Here is a 22,243-nt window from a genome sequence, read left to right as displayed (position 1 = left end):
TTTTATCTATAGCCTGCATGTTTTGATGAGGAAAATCTCGTCGGCATTTTCACTTGTTGAAATCTCTTTCGAGTTCAAACAAGTTTATCTTGTTGTGTTCGGATAAGGAAATTTGGATTCTTCCTTTGTTGGCATTTCTTTCTCTAGTTCCGTACTTTAGGTGATTTACACAATCAACCTGATAGGTTTATGGATGGACATATGTAACTCATCGAGACGTTGATGATTCTCTATGTTGATATGGGTAACTCGAGACATCGATTATTCCATATGCAGATGTGAGTATGTCGGGGCACCGATGAATCCCTGGTTTCTGCTGTTATAATGCCATGCTTTCCTACTTTATTCTGAAAGGTTTACAACGAGGAAGTTACTTTGAATGTGAATTGCTCTGATCATCCGCAGTAGTCTGATGGTGGGCAAACAGAGTGTATGAATCAGATTATAGTGTATATGCTTCGTGCATATATCTCTAGAAAATCATCATATTGGATAAAATATCTTCCAATGATGGAATTTGCCTATAATAGTTCTAAATTTACGGCTATTATTTTTTAGTCTGTGCATACTTATGTATGGGTATCAACCCAGGGCACCTATTGATATCGGTCTTAAGGACATCGAGCTTGATGCATCAAGGGATTTCTTGCGAGATATGCATGAAATGCTGACCGAAGCTTGGGATTCTATCAGGAGTGCTCATGATAGGGCACGGTTTTATGCTGATAGGGGACGCTCATCTTGGTCTTTTGAACCAGGAGCGTTGGTTTATTTTAATGTTCCTAAAGATTTTCAAACTTTGTCAATGGAAAAATGCTCGAATTTATCTCCTAGATATTGTGGTCCATTTCGAGTTATGCATCGGATTGGCACGGTTGCGTAAGAACTAAAACTACCTCCAATTGTTAGAGTTCATCCAGTCTTTCATATCAATAGATTGAAAGGGAAACTGGGAGGTGAGGATAACAGAGTTACTCCTCAAGAACTCGTTGAAGTCGAAGATTTATCCTATGTTCCACATGAACCTGATATGATACATGAATTCAGGGAAAGGATACTTTGTAGTTGACTTATCCTTGAGGTTAAAATTAGGTGGAAAGATAGGGAAATTGAGGATTCGACTTGGGAGTCGGTTGAGATTGTTCAGCGCATTTCTCCTTCTTTTCATTGCAAGAGTGCAATGTTTTGAGAGAGGGGAAGTATGTTATATGTGCATTATGTTTTGAGAGAGGGGAAGTATGTTATATGTGCATTATGTGTGCTATGTTATATACACATTATGTGTGCATATACTAGGAGGCTAACCCACATTAGTAGGCTTGTGAGCATGGGAGCATGGGAACAAGATCTAATGGAGCATGGGTTAGGACTAACCTTAAGGGTTAAGGTTAGGGTCAGGCATCCAAGGGTCACACATGAGAAATGGAAAGTCAAGAGTCACTTGAGGGCCCTCCTATATAATAGGTGCATGGGGCACACTCAAGGGAGCTTGGGGGGCTTGAAGGCTTGGAGGCTTATGTTATGGTCTCTTGTGTAGAGGTCCATATCTACTCATCTACCATTTCACACTATAGCTACATGCTATTGGATTGGAGTTATACCTCTTGATGGTATGGGACATCAAGGTAGAGGTATGATGTATTTCATTTATGATTCATGTGTGCATCCCTTGGGCTCAGGGGTGGTTGGGTGGTTGAGTTTATGCCTAATTTATGCATGTTTATGCATAATAATTATCTAGAGAGATCTTAGGGTTTTAACACTTACAAACACCAACAATTCACTGACTTCTTTCTATTCATGCATTTCCATAGTTTGCTTTGTTTATCCTTGGTCTTGATGCCCTTCACATTCCAAGAGATGATCTTTAATGTGGAGTTCATAGAGAAATGGGCATAAATTCCTCGACATCCGAAGTATGCAGCCCCTTCTCTCCTTCTAAAGCTTTAAGCGATGTAGTAATTTCCAGGGATTCAACGATGGAAGCTTCTTGCAATGCCTCAAAGGCTTGTGTAGAAGGAGACTACCTTTCCCTTTTTAATGTGGAGAGTGATGCAATATCCTCTCCTTTCCCTTTTTAATGTGGAGAGTGATGCAATATCCTCTCCTTTCCTTTTCTAGTGGATATCTTCTCTACTTTCATTTCTAGTGGATATCTTCTCTACTTTCATTTCTCTTGCCAAAACCTTTACTCTCTTATTAGAAGTAATTGGCTTTGGTGCCTTCTTGATAGCCCTAGTTGCCCCTCTCAGCAACTTTGGAATTCTTGTTTGGAGATTAGAGACCCTCTCTTTGCCACTTCTCTGTGACATATGTGGCAACTTCGTATTGGCAACAACCACCTCTATTAGCTTGGTGTAATCACTGCAACCTTCATTAGTGTCCACAACTTTGCCTACCTCCATATTCTCCATACCATCATTTTGGGACCCGCATTGACCTTGATTGTTAGTCTCCTCCTGGACCTTAGTGAGACTGCAGATTCTAGCCTTGTGTTCCCTCTCTATTTGAACTCTTTCAGCTTCTAGCCTTGTGTTCCCTCTCTATTTGAACTCTTTCAGTTACCTCCATTTGTTCTTGAACATTTGCCTCCTCCTGGACCTTGGTGAAGCAAACTTTGGCCTTGTAACCACCCTCGACTTGGATTCCTTCACTTGTCACCATTTGCTCTTTAGCCCTTTCCTCCATTTGGGTCTTGGTGGGGCAGTCTTTGGCATAATGCCCAAACTTGTTACAGTTGAAGCATGCCCCAAAATAGGTCCCAAAGTTAAGGGGGATTACCTTGAATCCAACTCCCACATTCACCACCATCTACTTGGGGGAAAGGACATTAATATCCCATCCTATGCATACTCTACTTGAAGCTTTTCCAAATCCTCTTCTAGTTGGGACGAATAGTGGGGTGCCAAGAGCACTCGCAAGCTCCCGTAGGTTATCCCGCCATCCTCAGTTACCATATCAACTGGTTTCTGAGACTGCATTTGTACTTTTTTTCTCCACTTTCATGACCATGCTGGTCCACCATCATTGCTGAAGACTCACCTTGATTTTTTGTCGCCATGAATAGCTCAACTTTTCACCTATTTCTCTCTCACTCAATTTTTTTCTTTTTTTTTCCTTTTTTTTCTCTTTTTTTCTTCTTTTTTAAATTAATTTTTTAATTATTTTTTTTCTATTTAACACAAGCTAACTTTGTAGCACCGCTTAGCCTAGCTTAGGCCAAAAAGCATAGTGTGCGATTAAAAAAGAGAAAGCGGTTATTGTGCCCACATGAGGCTTGAAAGTCTTGAGATAGACTTGACCAAATGAGCAAGATAATGCAAAAGTAACAAAATGAACGCACTGCAACTTGTTGTCCACTTGGCCTCTTCTTTCCCTTTATTCATAGCGATTGGCCCTTGAGCTTCCTCTATGCAGAGTTGTCTGACAGTGAATTCTATCGCCTTTGTGCTCTCCGGTATGCTCTTATCTAGTTCCAAATGTGTATGGCGGGATGCTACATTAACTTCATGTTCCATGTCAATGTCTTTGGCATAATCAACTGGAGCAGTTTGTGGGTAGTCACTCCTATTATCGCCATCCTCAGTTACCATATCAACTGGTTTCTGAGACTGCATTTGTACTTTTTTTCTCCACTTTCATGACCATGCTGGTCCACCATCATTGCTGAAGACTCACCTTGATTTTTTGTCGCCATGAATAGCTCAACTTTTCACCTATTTCTCTCTCACTCAATTTTTTCCTTTTTTTCCCTTTTTTTTCCTCTTTTTTTTCTCTTTTTTTCTTCTTTTTTAAATTAATTTTTAAATTATTTTTTTTCTATTTAACACAAGCTAACTTTGTAGCACCGCTTAGCCTAGCTTAGGCCAAAAAGCATAGTGTGCGATTAAAAAAGAGAAAGCGGTTATTGTGCCCACATGAGGCTTGAAAGTCTTGAGATAGACTTGACCAAATGAGCAAGATAATGCAAAAGTAACAAAATGAACGCACTGCAATAATGATCATAAAGCATAAAGCCTAAAGACTTTGGAACAAGCCACACAAGAAGAGTAAGATTTGTGCTTATCGGACTAACGAGACAAGAGTGCTTAAAGACAATGTGCGATTAAAGCCAAGAGCGCTTACGGTTTTTTTTTCCACTTTGTGACTTTGAGAGATAACCACGTTTACTTCTGAGAGATAATCATGTTCCCCCCCCCCCCTTTTTTTTAATTCCAGCTGGGAGCGTGAAGGTGAATAATTGGCATTAAGGCTCTCACGTGCGTCGGCCTCCTTCAAGCACCAACCTTCTTCAAGCTCGCACCGCCAAGTTATTGTACCTGGCAGTGGGCTGTTGTGTGTCGCTACTATTCTTGGGTGGCCACGAAAATGGTGAAGTGCACCACCAGCTTGCTACACACATTGGATGCCACCTGTCGACTAAACTCACCGCAAACCACGATACAATACTAGCTCCCTCACTCACCCTCAGAAGCCACCTGTAGTCAAACCTCGCTTTCACCTGATTAATGTGCACTGTAGAATGTCAAGGTTAGCCCAAAGACTCTCAAAACAATCTTAGAAACCCATCACACACAGAACCTAAGAACTCAAAAACAATCTCAGAACCCCATCGCGCATAGCAAGTCTCTTGAGGCCTTCCATTACTAAATAGTTACACCCAGAATGGTGGAAAATCCACTTATTAAGCAAATATGGTGGATGAAAGAGCCTCAATTTCCACCATAAAATAACAAGGATATAAGTGAATCAAAATCACTATTGAATTCAGCACTTATACTACAACTTATAAGCCTAATATGCTGGATTTTCTAATCAAATTTGCATCATTGATGAAAAACCTCACCATTAGATATCCTTAGGTGCATCAACTCAAGATCCCATCTTACATAGCATGATGTATAATTTTGTGATATCATGCTTAGGGCCACATTACACGGTCGTGCATTTGACACAATTCTTTCAACACATGCACATGCACACATCTAGCCAAATACTAAGTTTGGAGGACTCAAGCTAGGTGGGGTGGAGACATAAATATATAGATCCTTAAGGACATATCAGAGTAATTGATATTCATGATATTAGAGACAACATATTTAACATGATAGCTTTTCTACCTTAAGGGTATTTAATCTAGATTTTGGACATTTTAATGCACTTATGGATACCAAAACAGTGAAGATTCAAGTTTTTGTAATATGCCATATGTGTGAGTTACCATTTGTACATAAGTTAAGAGCTTTTAGAGAAAAAATACAATACTAATATTATTTTTAGCCTATCAAAAATATCATAAATAGCTTTTTGAACGTTATTTGGATAATTTTGAAAAAATCTAAAAAGTTTTCTTATTTTTCTTGTATAAAAAAGAAATAAATCAATAGAACCTACAAGAGAGTCCAAAAATCATGAAAACATTGGTTTTTGGCTACGTTAAAAAGCTAACAGATCATATGTAGGTTTTTGAGACTCGAAATTGAGAAGTTAGAGAAGATGAGTTAGATATCTATTAAGCTAAAGGTAGGATTTTAGAAATTCACTTGAGTTCTTGGGAAAATTCAAGCATGATTTAACACTAATTATGTCCAAACAAGTACGGTGGGTCACTCTCATATGTAATTTTGTGAGTGTGTGTGTGTGTGTGTGTGTGTGTGAGAGAGAGAGAGAGAGAGAGAGAGAGAGAGAGAGGTTCGTACTACACATCCACATAAATATGCAAGGCAACAAACATGTCAAGTAAGCTACTCAATGCCCTCATTGTTCAATAACAAACAAATGAAAAAAAATTTAGATAAATTAGGACAAAATTTAGCAAAGGGATCCACAACCAAAACCTCGTTTTATAAAACCCTAATGCAATTTTGAGTGATGATGGGAGAAACCTTAATGCAATTCTGAGTGATGATGGGAGATCCCTGAATAAAGCTCCTTGAATAACCAAAGCTACATGCATATTGGTGGCTAAATCTTAAAATGCTTGCCCCACAAGTGTGCAGCTAGACACCCATAGACTTACTCACTTATTCTTTAATATAGTAGAGATTAAGGAGCTCTTTCTCTCTCTCTCTCTCTCTCTCTCTCTCTCTCACTCACACACACACACACACACACACACACACACACACACACACACACACACACACACACACACACACACACACACACATTGGGGAGCTCCACCATATCCTATGCAGTCTCTCTCTCTCTCTCTCTCTCTCTCTCTCTCTCTCTCTCTCTCTCCCCCATTATCCTCTCGTATGTGGTCTGCTCTTAGTCCTGAAATTGGTATCAGATTGCTATCTGATGAAGAAGATCATGTAGTTGAGAGCATCTTGTCTTTGATGTTTGTGTGCACAATTTATATAGGAAGCAAAGATTTTAGCTTCCGTGTGAGTCTTGAGATTTTGTAGAGCTTAAAGAGTAAGATCTTGGCCAATTTTTAAAGAGAAAACAAGAGAGGAGAGAGCTATAGCTCTTGCAAGCATACTAACACACACATAAAGAAGCTCAACATGGACAAGAAAATGGAGGGCTGAGTGTCTTCTTCTTCTTCTTCACCAAAAACAATTGTCTATAACATAATGAAAACTTGGCTACATAAAATACAATAAGTAGGGTGGTCCAAGTGTGAATCCATAACTAGTAACAACAAGTAGATACAATAGCTAGGTAGATATGTTAGTGCTAAAATCACTGGAAAAGATATGCCGTGTTAGCCATGTTGATCACCAACCATGTCAGTGATGTGAATGCCGCACAAAATGTTCTAGCTCATGAAGAGCTTATCATCTCAACACTCCCCCTTGAGCTTGACATGTCAACACTTGACCTTGAGCTCATGGTTATATCGTGTATACTAAGCAAGGCCAAAAATTGTCGAAGCTTCTCACCTCCAAGGGCGTTAATGAATATATCTGCTACCAAATCCTCTATGGTGATGTAGACCAATTCGATGTCACCTATGAGAAATTTCTCTAAAATAAAGTAAAAGTGGATCTCTATATGCTTGGTTTGTGCATGGAACAGTGGGTTCCTAGTCAACTATATGCTACTAAGGTTGTCATAATAGATGACAACCTCTATGTCAATTGGTAGCCCCAAATCCATGAGTCGCTTTTATAGCCAAGCTGCCTCACAAGCTGCAATGGCAACACCTCTGTACTGAGTCTCTACACTAAACCAAGCAACTTTGGGTTGCTTCTTGTTGCTCTAAGTAATAGTAGTACTCCCAAGTGAAAACATAGACCTATTGGTTTTAGTGTCACCCAATCTGCATCTGTGAAACCATGTAAGTCCGCAGACACACTTGTTGCATAAACAATGCATGATCCAACGTGGCCTTCACATAGCATAACATGCATCATACTACATCATCCAAATGCGATTTCCAAGGGATCTACATAAATTGAATTTTTAATCCCATTGTATAACTCAAATCTATATGTGTAATGGCCAAATAGATGAGGCTGCCCTCAATTTTTCAATACATGGTCACATTTTTTAATGCATTACAATCATGTGCACTCAACTATACATTGACATCCAATGGCATAGAAATTTGCTTACAATTAGCCATACTATACATGGATAACATATCTAATGCATACTATCTCTATGACAAATATGAGGACCAAGAACTTGAAGATGCTACCAACTCAAATATTTCAACAACTGATCAAAGACTATCAGGTTCTAGCCATCAAAGCAACATCCCTCTAATGTACTTCCTAACACTGAGATGCATGAGGACATGTGACATGATAATGGAAAACACGGCTATCAGTTATCAAGGGTAAGTCACCATATCTTTGTTGGATATGCCATTAAACTATGATTCACTAGCTGATGAGGGATGGGAATCTTGAACTCTCAAGATAGAAGAAACTAACCAAAAAATTGAAGCAACCATCATTTATGAGTAAGAGGTGATGTGCTCACAATTGCCTTATATTCCTCAATCCCAATGGTGCCACAAGGCCCTATCATTTGTCTATGCTTCCCTTGCCCATTGGTACATCACGAGGTCATCCTCCAAGATAAATGATAGTTGCCCAATTTTGAGACTAGACCCAATGGTGAATACATAAATATATACACCACCTCAACCATAGGATCTTCAGATGTGCTAACACTTATACATGACCAAAGGATCTGCATGTGAATTAAATTATTTTGTAACAGAAGTTCTAGCATATAACCTCTTATAATGTGCCCCCGTGCAAAGGATATACCAGAGTGATTTATTGTATTCTTTTAGAGTTAGTGAAATTAAAGCTCTTTGGAGCACTTTAAAATAAATATAGACATCACCTAAGAAGAAGTGGATGTGATTGATGGGCAAATAAGGTCCCAATAACATGCCTAGTGGTTTGAAGGCCATAGAGAACAAATGAGAGTATGGCAAAAGGTCCCATATAGCCATGATAATAGATCCTACCATGATCCCCATTCCAAGATGATACTCATGGAAAGATTGGGCACTAATGCAAAAATACCACCCATTGTGGCAAGTTGAGAATTACTTCATTCTAACATACATTACGCAAAGCTCACGATTATATATATGTATATATATGTGTGTGTGTGTGTGTGTGTATATATATATATATATATATATATATATATATAGATATATATATATATATATATATATAAGTATATATATATATATATATATATACAAGTATATAAGTGCTAGCATTTGCTAGCTTCCAACTATAACTTTATTATGCATCAGGCCAGTCTTTGGCATATCATTTGCCATATAAGACATCCATGGGTTGCCAAGTGGAGTTTGGTCACAAGCAGCCTCTTCTTTTCCAAAACTGCTCCCTTGATCCTGTTTGGCTTAGAGTAAGATGTTTCTTGTCAACTGTCTGTCTGCCCACTTTCTCTTTCTTGAAACTTCACTTTGTTATCTTGTTTACATTACTTTGCTGTTGTTACAAATTCACAAGGTCTCCATGGTGAAAAAAAACTATGGCCGTTCTTGTGGAAGACGCTCTGTGGATGATAATGCTATGAAGGCAGAATTATACCACACATCCTTACCCCGTCGACCTGCTTCTTCTATTTCTTCAGTAGAGAATTCAAGTACAGTCAAAACGGAAGGAACTTGGGAAAGGTTTAGTATTTCGAAAGGAGCATGGGTGCTCATGCAACCTAGCAAAAGAAAGAGACCCCAAACAAAAAACGTTTTCTTGGCGTCATGGAAGGGAAGAGTACGAGATTTTAAAATCACAGAGGGAAGATATCGATGAAAGAAGTTTTGATTTAGCATGTGTACATGCATAAAGAACTTGTCTTGCGAGACTATCCAAATGATCTTCCGCAACATAGGCCTAATTGTATATTTTTCTATTGTGGATTTGTTCTTTATGAGGTGTATGGATTTTTAAGATGAAGCTTTCTTTCTTTGCTTATTGACATTCTTGTGTTATTTTATTTCAGATTTATACCCTTCATCGTATGAGACATGGCAAAACAACGATTGTATTCTGGGATTTATAGATTTTTTGCATGGATCGATAGGAGAACAACAATACCAAGGTCGATGTGCAACAGAGCTAGCTCAATCGGGTATATTTTTTACTGATCATTTTTGCTAGACAATGCTAACACACATGGTGTGTTAAAGAAAACAAGACCTTCCGGCATGGAATTCAGTGGATTGGCCTCTCCCACATTTTAGTGTTATAGAGGCATATAGGGCCAAGCTTTTCAAAGAAGTATAGAAAGCTCTAAGGCCCAATATTGCCACAAGGATAATAAAAATTTCTTTATGCATGCCTCTCACAATTTTTGTAGACTTGTTTAATACCTTTCCAGTGAAGGTTTCAAAAACAATGTTCACAGTTAAAGCAACAAGTCTGGCATGCATGCCATAATTTTTGGATAAAGGTTGGGATAAGAAGACATGTAGTTCAGTGTTTTGTGAGGTTGTCCAACCTTCTATGCAACTGAAGTACATGGTTGCATCACAAAATTTTATTTTTTCTCTTTATTATAAGCGCAGTCGAATGCTAGGCACAAAACTAGTCCCAATGGATCAAGATGAAGATTCTTTTGGTGCAGAAAATAAACTTCTTGATATTGATGTTGTTGAGAATGGTGATGTGCTAGTCAATATCTCATTAAGACAATGTTGCTCCCTAGCTCAATTGTGCAATGACATTCTGTTTGAGACAGAAGGTTCTATTTCAAAGGACTTTTTATTTATCTACAACAATAAGAAGCTTCAGTGACTCCTCATAAGCAGCTTTCCCTCTCTGGTGTTCTTTGAGTGGGTTACTTCAACAACCTTAACCTCATCTACCTTCGACTTTCTTGTAGGTGGAATTAATAATATGTCTCTCATCTTGATGTCCTGCCATTCCACAGGATGGACCAGCTTGTCATACCTCCATCTCACTCTGGACAAAGTGTTGAAGTCTTTGGCCATCAGAGTTACCCTGTGAGCATGGGCTGCTACCAGCATTGCATCTTCAAAATATTTCTCCAAGTAATCCTCTGCCATTTCCTGTAAGGAAAGAATGGCAGTCCTGTTCCACCTAAAACCAAGGTGCCAACTATCACATATGTCTTTCACTAGTCTCTGAAAAGGTGCCTTGGGGATTGCAAAGCCTATAGCTTTCTGTTGTTTCCTGATCTACTTTAGCACGCCTGCACCATGTTTCAATCTCTTGGCCTTTTGCTGGAGCAGGCTCATTGGCTTCCCCTTCCTGCCATGTGCACCTCTTCCCTTTGGAGGCACACTAAATTCCTTGGTACCTACCCCAGCTGCTGTAGCTGCAAGCCCTGGCCCTTTGCCAGCACTCCTTGCAGTTGACTTGGTTCTTGCCATCACTCTGACAAGCTGCATACAAAGCAATGGAAAGAGATTACAGCCATGGAAAACATAGAATGACACAAAAAGACAATGACAGGGGTGGATGAAGCAACATTTATAAATTTACAACAAAACACGATTTCGACAGTTTGAAATTCCTAACAGCTCACTCTCGCGTTTTCTTGCAAATACCTGAAGTAACATGCTGGTACATTCCTACATTGATTTCTCTGTCTTTACAACTAAATACAATATGGATTGAGTCTATGCAAGGAGAGTACAGCCATGGATAACTTGGAAAGACATAAAACCACAATGACAGGGGTGGATGAAGCAACAATTCAATATTTGCAACAAAATGCGATTTCGGCTGTTTGAAATTCCTAAAGCCTTCTCCTCGCGTTTTTCTGCAAATTCATGAGGCAGCATGCTGGAACATGCCTTCAGTCATTTCACTGTGTTTGCAACTTGATGCAGGATGGATTGAGTCTATAGAAGGCAAGAAGAGTGCACAGACTGAAGGAAGAACCCATAAATAAAATTTTACCCTTAAATGTAATTATCACACTTTAAGATCTGTAAACATTACTAAATCTATAAAGATGATCAATCTCTCACTCAACCAGCCCAATTCAAAAGTCTTCTTGCTTGTGGTTGCAGTGAAAAAAGCTAAGGAATGCCTATAATATTTATCCTAATATCTAAGCTACATCACATCCCAAAGGTATGTGTGTTATACTATTAAACAAGAAGATAAGGATATAGAGAGTCCTACTGACCTGGAGTCCTACTGACCTGGAAGCTATCTGTGGGTGTGCTGTGCTGCGGATGAGTACCCTGTGCTGGGGATGAACCTATGCTGCTGGTCAGGATGCTGATGGTGCAAAGTAGGGAGGTAGGGAGGCAAGAGAGCTGAGACGGGAGGGCCGAGACATGAGAGATTAAACAGGAGGAAAAAGATTAGTGCAAAATACAAACAAGGCAGCTACTAAATCCCACACGTGTGGAATGGAGTCGTTTTTTCACACGTGTGGATGGGACCCAAATCTCTTGGAGTTTGAAACTTGGCACATGTAAATGGGACACTTTTTGCCTTGGAACTTGTGCCAATCATGATTTCATAATCAGTTCCATAACCACTCTTCCCTCCTCTGCCTCCCAATCTTTCATCCCTGCCAGCACCCTCCCATCATCCTTTTCCTTCCCTCTCTGATCCCTTCCTACCCAACACACTCCATCCAGACTGCAACAGACTACTACCACTGCCAGATCTCCAGGTTACCTAGGCTGCAGCTCAAGTTTAGGAAAGATCAGAAGATTCACCAGTGCAACTCCAACAGCATGGAAAAGGAAAAGAAAGGTCAGAGTTCTATATTCTTTTCAATGTTTTTTGATATATATTTCTTCCATCCATAGACTTCTTAATGTCCAGAGAGTCTGGGTAATTTCCATCTGCCACATCCCATATCCCACATTTCCACTAAGCTCCAGCATTTCTTGTCACATGTCCCAGTCTTGCTATCCAATAATCTCATAGAACATCCCAGATATTTGCAACAATATGCGAGGAGAGTGGTTTACATATCTCTAATCACCCCATATCGCATTTTGCCGCAAATTCCCTTCCCAGACAGATTCCTATGAATATCTTCACTCAGCTCTACTCTTCTTGTTACATATCCAAATCTTACTGTCCAAGAATCTGGTAGATCACCCTAGGATTTGATTGGAGATGGATATCAATAGAACCTAGAAGTTTGCAACAAAATGCGAGGAGAGTGCTTTACCTATCTCTAGTTAACCCATATCGCATTTTGCTGTGCAAAATCCTTTTCTCGACACATTCCTCATGAAAAGCTTCACTCAGCTCCACCCTTTCCCTTGCATATCAACTCCTATTGTCCAGGAATCTGTGAGATGATCCTTGCATTTGATTGGAGATGGATATTAACAGAAATGGAAAATTTGCAACAAAATGCGAGGAGAGTGCTTGACATTTTCCAAATGGCCCTACATCGCGTTTTCCTACAAATTCCTGTGTCCCTTTTGGTTTTCACTTCTTCCTCATTGTTTTGCTTTCTTTGGCCCTGGGGAATTCTTCCTTGATGCTAGGATCATCTCACAGTTGCCTACTGTCCAGGAATCTGTGAGATGATCCTAGCATTTGATTGGAGATGGATATCAACAGAAATGGAAAATTTGCAACAAAATGCGAGGAGAGTGCTTGACATTTTCCAAATGGCCCTACATCGCGTTTTCCTGCAAATTCTTGTGTCCCTTTTGGTTTTCACTTCTTCCTCATTGTTTTGCTTTCTTTGGCCCTGGGGAATTCTTCCTTGATGATGAGAAAAGTTTTTGCTTTGGAACAGTTGATTCTGAGGCCCCTCTTTAAAGAGGAAGCTGGACTTTTCTGCTGCTATAATTAGACCACAGCAATCACCAGGTGAGTCATGAGTGCTCATGAAGGGAATTGTTTGGTGATATCCTATACATTTCCTGATTGCATATGTCAGCATATAGAATTCATGATATATAAATTTTGGTTCAAGCAAAAGGAAGAGACTGGAGCAGAAAACTGAGTCTTCCCTCTCAAAACAAAAGGAACCAGAAGAGGACAAATCTCCAAATTTGCTCTTATTTGAGTTTCTTCACAAATGTAAGGCTCAGAGGAACTTCCACATATACCACAGTATTTTCAACAAGGAGTTCACTATGAGCTCTGTACTGGAGCATCACAGAGATTTTCTTTCAGACCATTGGGATACCTTCAAACAACTGTGACAGAGGTAGGAAGAATTGTGGAAGGTGAAAAGGTTTTTGTGCATAGACTGAGGTACCAATTGAATAGAAGATTTGACAGCCTGCCCGAGGAATATAAATTCAACTGTAACTTGGACACCAGAAAGTGTAGAGTGCTTGAGGAAACCATGGCATTCCTTATGTACATTGTCTTCAGTCAGGACTCTCTAGAAGAACAAGGGCAGGAGGCTGAAGAAGAAGACACATCTGAAGCAGAGGAAAAAGAGGATGTTCCTGTGGCAACAGAAATGGCAGAGTTGGAAGAAGATATCAACCTCCAGGATGAGGGGCTACAAGTGGCTGCTCTTGACCTTGTTCAACTGAGGACTCTTAGGGCAGCACAGCCAGTTGAAGATTTTGATGTTCAGAGCAGCAACTATGTAGTGCCCATGCTTCCAGGTGTCTTGATTGCTGGTAAAGATTATGTTTTCCTCCATGATATAGAGTGTATGTTCAATTTGAGGGAGGACTATGCCATTTCCCTTATTGCCCAGGCTTTAAGGCTTGACAAGGAGGTTGGCATAGAGGATGACCATTCACTACTGGCTTTGGAAACAACTTTTGATCCTACAGAGGCCCTTACTATTTGTTTCAAAGAGGCTGAAAAGTTCCAAGAGCCAAATGAAGCTGCCTTCCAGCTCACACAGGAAGCTATGAATCTCTCAGCACTATATAAGGGAAAGCTTAAAGAAGAGGCTGGACTGGAGGGGAGAGGAATAAATCTTTGGAAAGATGAACTACTTGTTGCTGATGAAAATGAGAAGGTATGATCTTGTTACTTCAAATCAAATACTTTATCTTGTGTTTAAATGTTTTGTAGGTTGTGTATTGTCTCACTCCAATCTTTTGATATGTGGCAGGCTGCAGCTACAAATTGAGGATGACACATTCCTCTAGAGAACAAGTGGAAGCAGGCCGGCTGGGTTTGGCAAACTGTCAAGCCTAGCTCATTATATTCATGATCTAGGCAGTGCTAGGCAGTTGAGCAACAATGGAGAAGCCATTGTTTACTTCTTTAAATGTTTGTCTAGGGTCTTTCATGGCAAAAGGAAAAGATCATTTTGATAGAGAGGTTGTATGCCATAGATATATTTGGGGATTATGTGAATAAGCAAGCCTCTAGGGCCTCTTACTTTTTGTCTTACACTTCTTATGCATTAGCATGTGATGCTAAGGAGCCCAAATGTCTGGAGGGCTATGTAAAACACAAGCTCATAAGGTTTCGAGAGCCACCCATGATTGCATTAGGCGACACAATCCAAGAAGAAGAACATGTGGAGATAGCTGAAGACAAGGATACCCCTCCTAGACAAGCAACAGAGGCAAGCATTAATAAACAGACAGTCGACATCAAGCCAACAAGGAAGAAAAAGAGTCCAATCAAGATCAAAAAGAGAGTTCCGATTGGCAGGCCCTGGGAGTAATAGGATTTAGTAATCAAATATAGCACAAACATTATGTTGACATGCATCTTGTCACGATCAGTACCCTTTTGCATTTGTCCCATCACCGTACGACACTTCAGTACTCTTCCCACACTCAGTAGCTTGTAAAAGCATTTGACACTCAGTAGCTTCTAAAAGCATTTGACACTCAGTACCTTATTGTTGGTAAGGATCAATAGTGTGTCTAGCATAATTAAGTAGTATTGATTGAATTTTTTGTGTGTAGCTCATGGATGTATTGATGCTTGTTAATATAGATCACATGTTTCACAAAAGAAATACTTTTGATGGAGTCTCAAAACATATAGGCATAACACCAAGAGTCACTTGTTCCACAAAAAAAATTTCTATGGATTGAGTTTGAAAACATGTGGACAAAACACAAATAAGTTACAAACTGCTATTCATGTTTACTTGTCCATTTATGGTTTCTAAATATCTTCGAATCCCTCCATTGTCTATGTCTCTCTGCTGCCATTGAATTGTCCAAAGTTTGTCTTCGTCTTTGCTTTTGGGCTAGAATAAAAGCAAGCTTGACTTTGGAGCTAGCAACTTTTCTTTTAGCATGCAGCCTCTGTAGTTTGCCTCGGTAAAACCATTGGAAGACTTCCTTCAGACTATTTGCCTTTTGACTCCCTCCGTAGTGTTGTGTGTGTCTGAAAAATGTATTACGTGCCATGTAGTGAGACTTCTCCATGCCTTGGGTAGACCAAATTGCTGGGCATCCATACTTTTTGACAAAATAGGGAAGGTGGTTGTAGATGATATGCTGTTTTCACAGAGACATAAGAATGCATAGTAAGTTATAAAAAAAAGAGGATCACACTTAAGTAAAAGAAGAAGATAGAACCTTACCATGTAGTGAGTTATATTGCAGGCTGTCCACGCGTCTTTCATTGACTTCCCAAAATGTTTAATTGCCTCTTCAAAGTTCTTATAATCACTCTTTGTCCATGTTACATTGTCACAGAATATGAAGAGTTGATCAAGAGATCTCCACACCTCTGCCTTCACATTTCGTGCTTCCCCATCTGCCTCATGATCTTTCACGGCATTATGGACTTGCTTCCACAATCCATAATTAATCCTTGAAACTGTTCTACCTTGCCTTACTTGCTTACTACTGTGTTTGGGTCGAGACAAGAATCTTCTTGCCTTAACACCACCAATAGAGGGCTTGATTGGTACCTCCTTGCCATTGGTAGACTTTTTAAAATCCTTTGTGATATGAACATCACCTCCATGCAGACCTATATCGGATAACACTTTTTCCAATGCTTGAAGAGCATCCTTTCTATTTTTTTTGGGACGGAGTTTCCAAGCAAATCCAATATACAAAAATACCAATTTCTCAATAATTCGACATAGACCATGCAATGTGCATATGTGAACATTACATAGTGGAATGTCAAGAATGACCTTGAAGTCAGGGTCAACTTTATCTCTATTAGGTGCTCTCTTCCACCATTTGGAATCCATTACTTGAGTTGATTCATTGTAGTAAAGACAAGGAGACTTTGAGTTGCCTCCTTTACTAACGTTATACATGCACTTAAGTGTTTTAAGATCCCCCGCCATGTGCCACTCTACTTGAAAATCACCTTTTCCTGCAACATGGAGATTCTCTCCTTGCACTTGTCTTTTAATTATTCTTGGTATTTTCGTATGGTGAAACACCCAATCTAGTGTTTCATGGTCTTCTGTCTTCACCTATGATTATAAAAAACAAAAGTCTTACTATAAAAGATTTGAAAACAATGACTAAAATCAAGTACAAAACAAAAAATGATCATACCTGGAACGAGCCTAACCACCATATGTGTTTCTCTGACTGCACACTAAAATACTTCGAACTCGCTTCAGTCAATGATGTATCAAGTGCTCCATTCATCAATGTAATAGTAATCCTTTCCATTTTCTTTTCCTTTACAACCTCACACTCATCCAGTTTGATAACAAATTTCAAAATGCCTTTGCACTCCTCAAATAATATTCCATAAAACTCGACCATTCTTCTTTGAAGTTGTTGTAGATCTACAAATATATTGTTCCAAGGGTCATACACAATGGTTCCTTTACCACCATGAAATATTTCTTCAATATGGATATATTGCCCAATAAACTCATCTATACTTTTATCAAATGACCTCTTATCCTCCACACGGTTGCTGGATTTGGCAGTAAAACTCGTTTAATCCTTTGATCTTTCAAAGTTGAGGATATTGCATGGAAAATCGAACTATATCCCTTCTTGCTAACTCCACTAACATCAAGAGCCTCTTGGATTGTAGTGCCATCAACTTGATTATTGGATATAAAGTCCTCTACAACATTACGTTTGATTGTTTTGTATTTTTTTTCTTCAATCAAACCTTTTGCTATACCACAAGAAAGCAATCCTTTCATTTGTTTAACAGGAAGAAGGTTGGGATCCATATTTTCTTTTGCAGGCTCCAATAGTTTCCTATAATAATAACACAAGATGTCTATTTCATTCAACACCTCCATTCTTGTTTTGCATTAATGGACGAAATAGATATAGTCATTTGAGAGCCTTTTTGAGTATACAAAATGAAAAATTTCAAACTAGCCTTGCTTCCTGAATTCTTCGCTTGCATCCACCAGTCCCGGCCTTCAAATTTGCAATGTTTTTAATCTTCCTGCTTCGTAGTCTGTCTCCAAGCACGGTTCTCTTCTTCTTGCTCTTGTCAACTCTTTTTTACTCTTTGAATGCTCCTCAATTTGATTCTGTATAACTGCTGCTCCAATTTTGCACGAATGGCTATCTTTTGCATCCTGGCCCCCTTTTCTTGTAGGTACATTATTTAATACGTTTTTGCAAATGCAGACTGCACTGAAATATAACCAAGAAGTCCATTTTGTCCATCGCCCGCGCAAATCTCAGTAGTGTGCATCTGTGCAAGGTGCAACTTACACACAGAGACCATGGTACACTTGGTTAGGGAGTGCCCAAGTATTAAGGACTTTATAAGAAAGGTTTGCTGGTGGATGCACACGCAATTGCAGGTCCCATGTTTTTGGACGAGACTTGCATTAGGATCTAGGTAAATCGAAAATCTCGAGGTGCTCTTCACCAGTATCAATATAGTCCGAGCCACATCACTAAAGGCCATTTGGATCTCCAGGAACGAAATGCTCTTCCAGAATAAGTGTGACTCTTTGGATGCAAACCAAGTGCTAGAGAGCTGTTGGTGGCAGATCAATATGTTGAAGAAACAAAAGGAGATGAATTGTATGAGGCATATGACTTGAAGTGCCTACTATGATGAAACGAGTAGAAGCCACCTAAGCCCTCTTGAAAAAGCTCTTATTTGTAAAAGCCCACTGTGTCCCCCCCCCCTATGCAAAGGATATGCCAGGGAAATTAAATGTATTCTTTGGATGATTAATGCAAGTTGAGCTCGATTGAGCATTAAAAATTGAAAAAGAAATATAAATGTGAATAGAAGTAGATATACAATCGTACTATGCCATACTACGTTTCATGAAGTATGGTTATACAAATAGGAATAAAATCTAGAAAACAGTGTCATAACAAAGTGGATGTACAATCATACTATAGATACTAGATTTCAAGATGCATGTTATCTATAACTAAATATTCTTTCTACAACACACAGGTTAGGAGTGGTACCATGCATATTAAAATGACATTCTCTTTTTTCAAACTATATAGGATAGGAGGGTGTGATTTTAAGGAAAGTGCACATGATGCGAGGGTACCTTTCTCTTTTTTCACGCGTGCATGATCATAAACGCTATCATACAATGCGCAATGCATCGTGGCAATGGCCTCATATTCTCATAGTGACGGAACGGAGTTAGTCTCATAATCATCTTTATAGTGACAAATTATGCAACAAATCAACTACAGTTTCAGGTTTGGAGTGTGTTATGTTTTAGGAGGAAGTAAACGGCAGGCCACGACTACAAACTTTTTGTTTTTAGTTTGTGTTGGTTTCACACATCCCCTGTACCCACTATGATACTACTCCATCGGCAAAATAATGTGAGAATGCTTTATCTTTATTCGTAGTTGGAGAATATGTTCCCATGTGTGCTAAAGAGAGTTCTTGTAGCCCATTCTTAAAAGGACTAAAGGGACTACCGGGCAGATTCTGTGGTCTCTGTTTATAAGAATGCCTTCGTCTCTAGTTACCGCGATTGTTGTAGTACCGACGCCCTATCATCAACAAAGCTGTAAGTTATGGCCTCTAGATATTTCTTCCCTTACAGAGAGAGAGAGAGAGAGAGAGAGAGAGAGAGAGAGAGAGAGAGAGAGAGAGAGAGAGAGAGAGAGAGGGACGATAGCACTGAACTCTGAGCTCAGAGGTGGAGTGCTAAGGATTGCACAAAAAGCTATAAGAAGAAAAGAGTTTTAGAAAGAGAGAGAGAAAGAGAAAAGTAAAGCACTCGACTAACAAAATATTGAATGGCTTGGCTGGTGTAGCAGATTATCAGCATGGCTCAGAAGGCTGGCCTTCCACGCTATGTGGTGTTCAAAGGCGTCAACAACAAGCTGTTAATGGTCTCGCCAACGGCAAGGATCAAAAAGAGAGTTCCGATTGGCAGGCCCTGGGAGTAATAGGATTTAGTCATCAAATATAGCACAAACATTATGTTGACATGCATCTTGTCATCAGTTCCTTGTCCGTACGGACGATCAGCACCCTTTTGCATTTGTCCCATCACCGTACGACACTTCAGTACTCTTCCCACACTCAGTATCTTCTAAAAGCATTTGACACTCAGTACCTTATTGTTGGTAAGGATCAATAGTGTGTCTAGCATAATTAAGTAGTATTGATTGAATTTTTTTTGTGTAGCTCATGGATGTATTGATGCTTGTTAATATAGATCACATGTTTCACAAAAGAAATACTTTTGATGGAGTCTCAAAACATATAGGCATAACACCAAGAGTCACTTGTTCCACAAAAAAAAATTCTATTGATTGAGTTTGAAAACATGTGGACATAACACCAATAAGTTACAAACTGCTATTCATGTTTACTTGTCTATTTATGGTTTCTAAATATCTTCGAATCCCTCCATTGTCTATGTCTCTCTGCTGCCATTGAATTGTCCAAAGTTTGTCTTCGTCTTTGCTTTTGGGCTAGAATAAAAGCAAGCTTGACTTTGGAGCTAGCAACTTTTCTTTTAGCATGCAGCCTCTATAGTACGCCTCGGTAAAACCATTGGAAGACTTCCTTCAGACTATTTGCCTTTTGACTCCCTCCGTAGTGTTGTGTGTGTCTGAAAAATGCATTACGTGCCATGTAGTGAGACTTCTCCATGCCTTGGGTAGACCAAATTGCTGGGCATCCATACTTTTTGACAAAATAGGGAAGGTGGTTGTAGATGATATACTGTTTTCACAGAGACATAAGAATGCATAGTAAGTTATAAAAAAAAAGGATCACACTTAAGTAAAAGAAGAAGACAGAACCTTACCATGTAGTGAGTTATATTGCAGGCTGTCCATGCGTCTTTCATTGACTTCCCAAAATGTTTAATTGCCTCTTCAAAGTTCTTGTAATCACTCTTTGTCCATGTTACATTGTCACAGAACATGAAGAGTTGATCAAGAGACCTCCACACCTCTGCCTTCACATTTCGTGCTTCCCCATCTGCCTCATGATCTTTCACGGCATTATGGACTTGCTTCCACAATCCATAATTAATCCTTGAAACTGTTCTACCTTGCCTTACTTGCTTACTACTGTGTTTGGGTCGAGACAAGAATCTTCTTGCCTTAACACCACCAATAGAGGGCTTGATTGGTACCTCCTTGCCATTGGTAGACTTTTTAAAATCCTTTGTGATATGAACATCACCTCCATGCAGACCTATATCGGATAACACTTTTTCCAATGCTTGAAGAGCATCCTTTCTATTTTTTTGGGACGGAGTTTCCAAGCAAATCCAATATACAAAAATACCAATTTCTCAATAATTCGACATAGACCATGCAATGTGCATATGTGAACATTACATAATGGAATGTCAAGAATGGCCTTGAAGTCAGGGTCAACTTTATCTCTATTAGGTGCTCTCTTCCACCATTTGGAATCCATTACTTGAGCTGATTCATTGTAGTAAAGACAAGGAGACTTTGAGTTGCCTCCTTTACTAACGTTATACATGCACTTAAGTGTTTTAAGATCCCTTGCCATGTGCCACTCTACTTGAATATCACCTTTTCCTGCAACATGGAGATTCTCTCCTTGCACTTGTCTTTTAATTATTCTTGGTATTTCCGTGTGGTGAAACACCCAATCTAGTGTTTCATGGTCTTCTGTCTTCACCTATGATTATAGAAAACAAAAGTCTTACTATAAAAGATTTGAAAACAATGACTAAAATCAAGTACGAAACAAAAAATGATCATACCTGGAATGAGCCTAACCACCATATGTGTTTCTCCGACTGCACACTAAAATACTTCGAACTCGCTTCAGTCAATGATGTATCAAGTGCTCCATTCATCAATGTAATAGTAATCCTTTCCATTTTCTTTTCCTTTACAACCTCACACTCATCCAGTTTGATAACAAATTTCAAAATGCCTTTGCACTCCTCAAATGTTATTCCATAAAACTCGACCATTCTTCTTTGAAGTTGTTGTAGATCTACAAATATATTGTTCCAAGGGTGATACACAGTGGTTCCTTTACCACCATGAAATATTTCTTCAATATGGATATATTGCCCAATAAACTCATCTATACTTTTATCAACTGACCTCTTATCCTCCACACGGTTGCTGGATTTGGCAGTAAAACTCGTTTAATCCTTTGATCTTTCAAAGTTGAGGATATCACATGGAAAATCGAACTATATCCCTTCCTGCTAACTCCACTAACATCAAGAGCCTCTTGGATTGTAGAGCCATCAACTTGATTATTGGATATAAAGTCCTCTACAACATTACGTTTGATTGTTTTGTATTTTTTTTCTTCAATCAAACCTTTTGCTACACCACAAGAAAGCAATCCTTTCATTTGTTTAACAGGAAGAAGGCTGGGATCCATATTTTCTTTTGCAGGCTCCAATAGTTTCCTATAGTAATAACACAATATGTCTATTTCATTCAACACCTCCATTCTTGTTTTGCATTAATGGACGAAATAGATATAGTCATTTG

Source organism: Cibotium barometz, chromosome 26, assembly GCF_041138505.1.
Source record: "Cibotium barometz isolate CiBa-2024 chromosome 26, ASM4113850v1, whole genome shotgun sequence".
Taxonomy (NCBI): Eukaryota; Viridiplantae; Streptophyta; class Polypodiopsida; order Cyatheales; family Cibotiaceae; genus Cibotium; species Cibotium barometz.
This window is presented reverse-complemented; position numbering follows the sequence as displayed.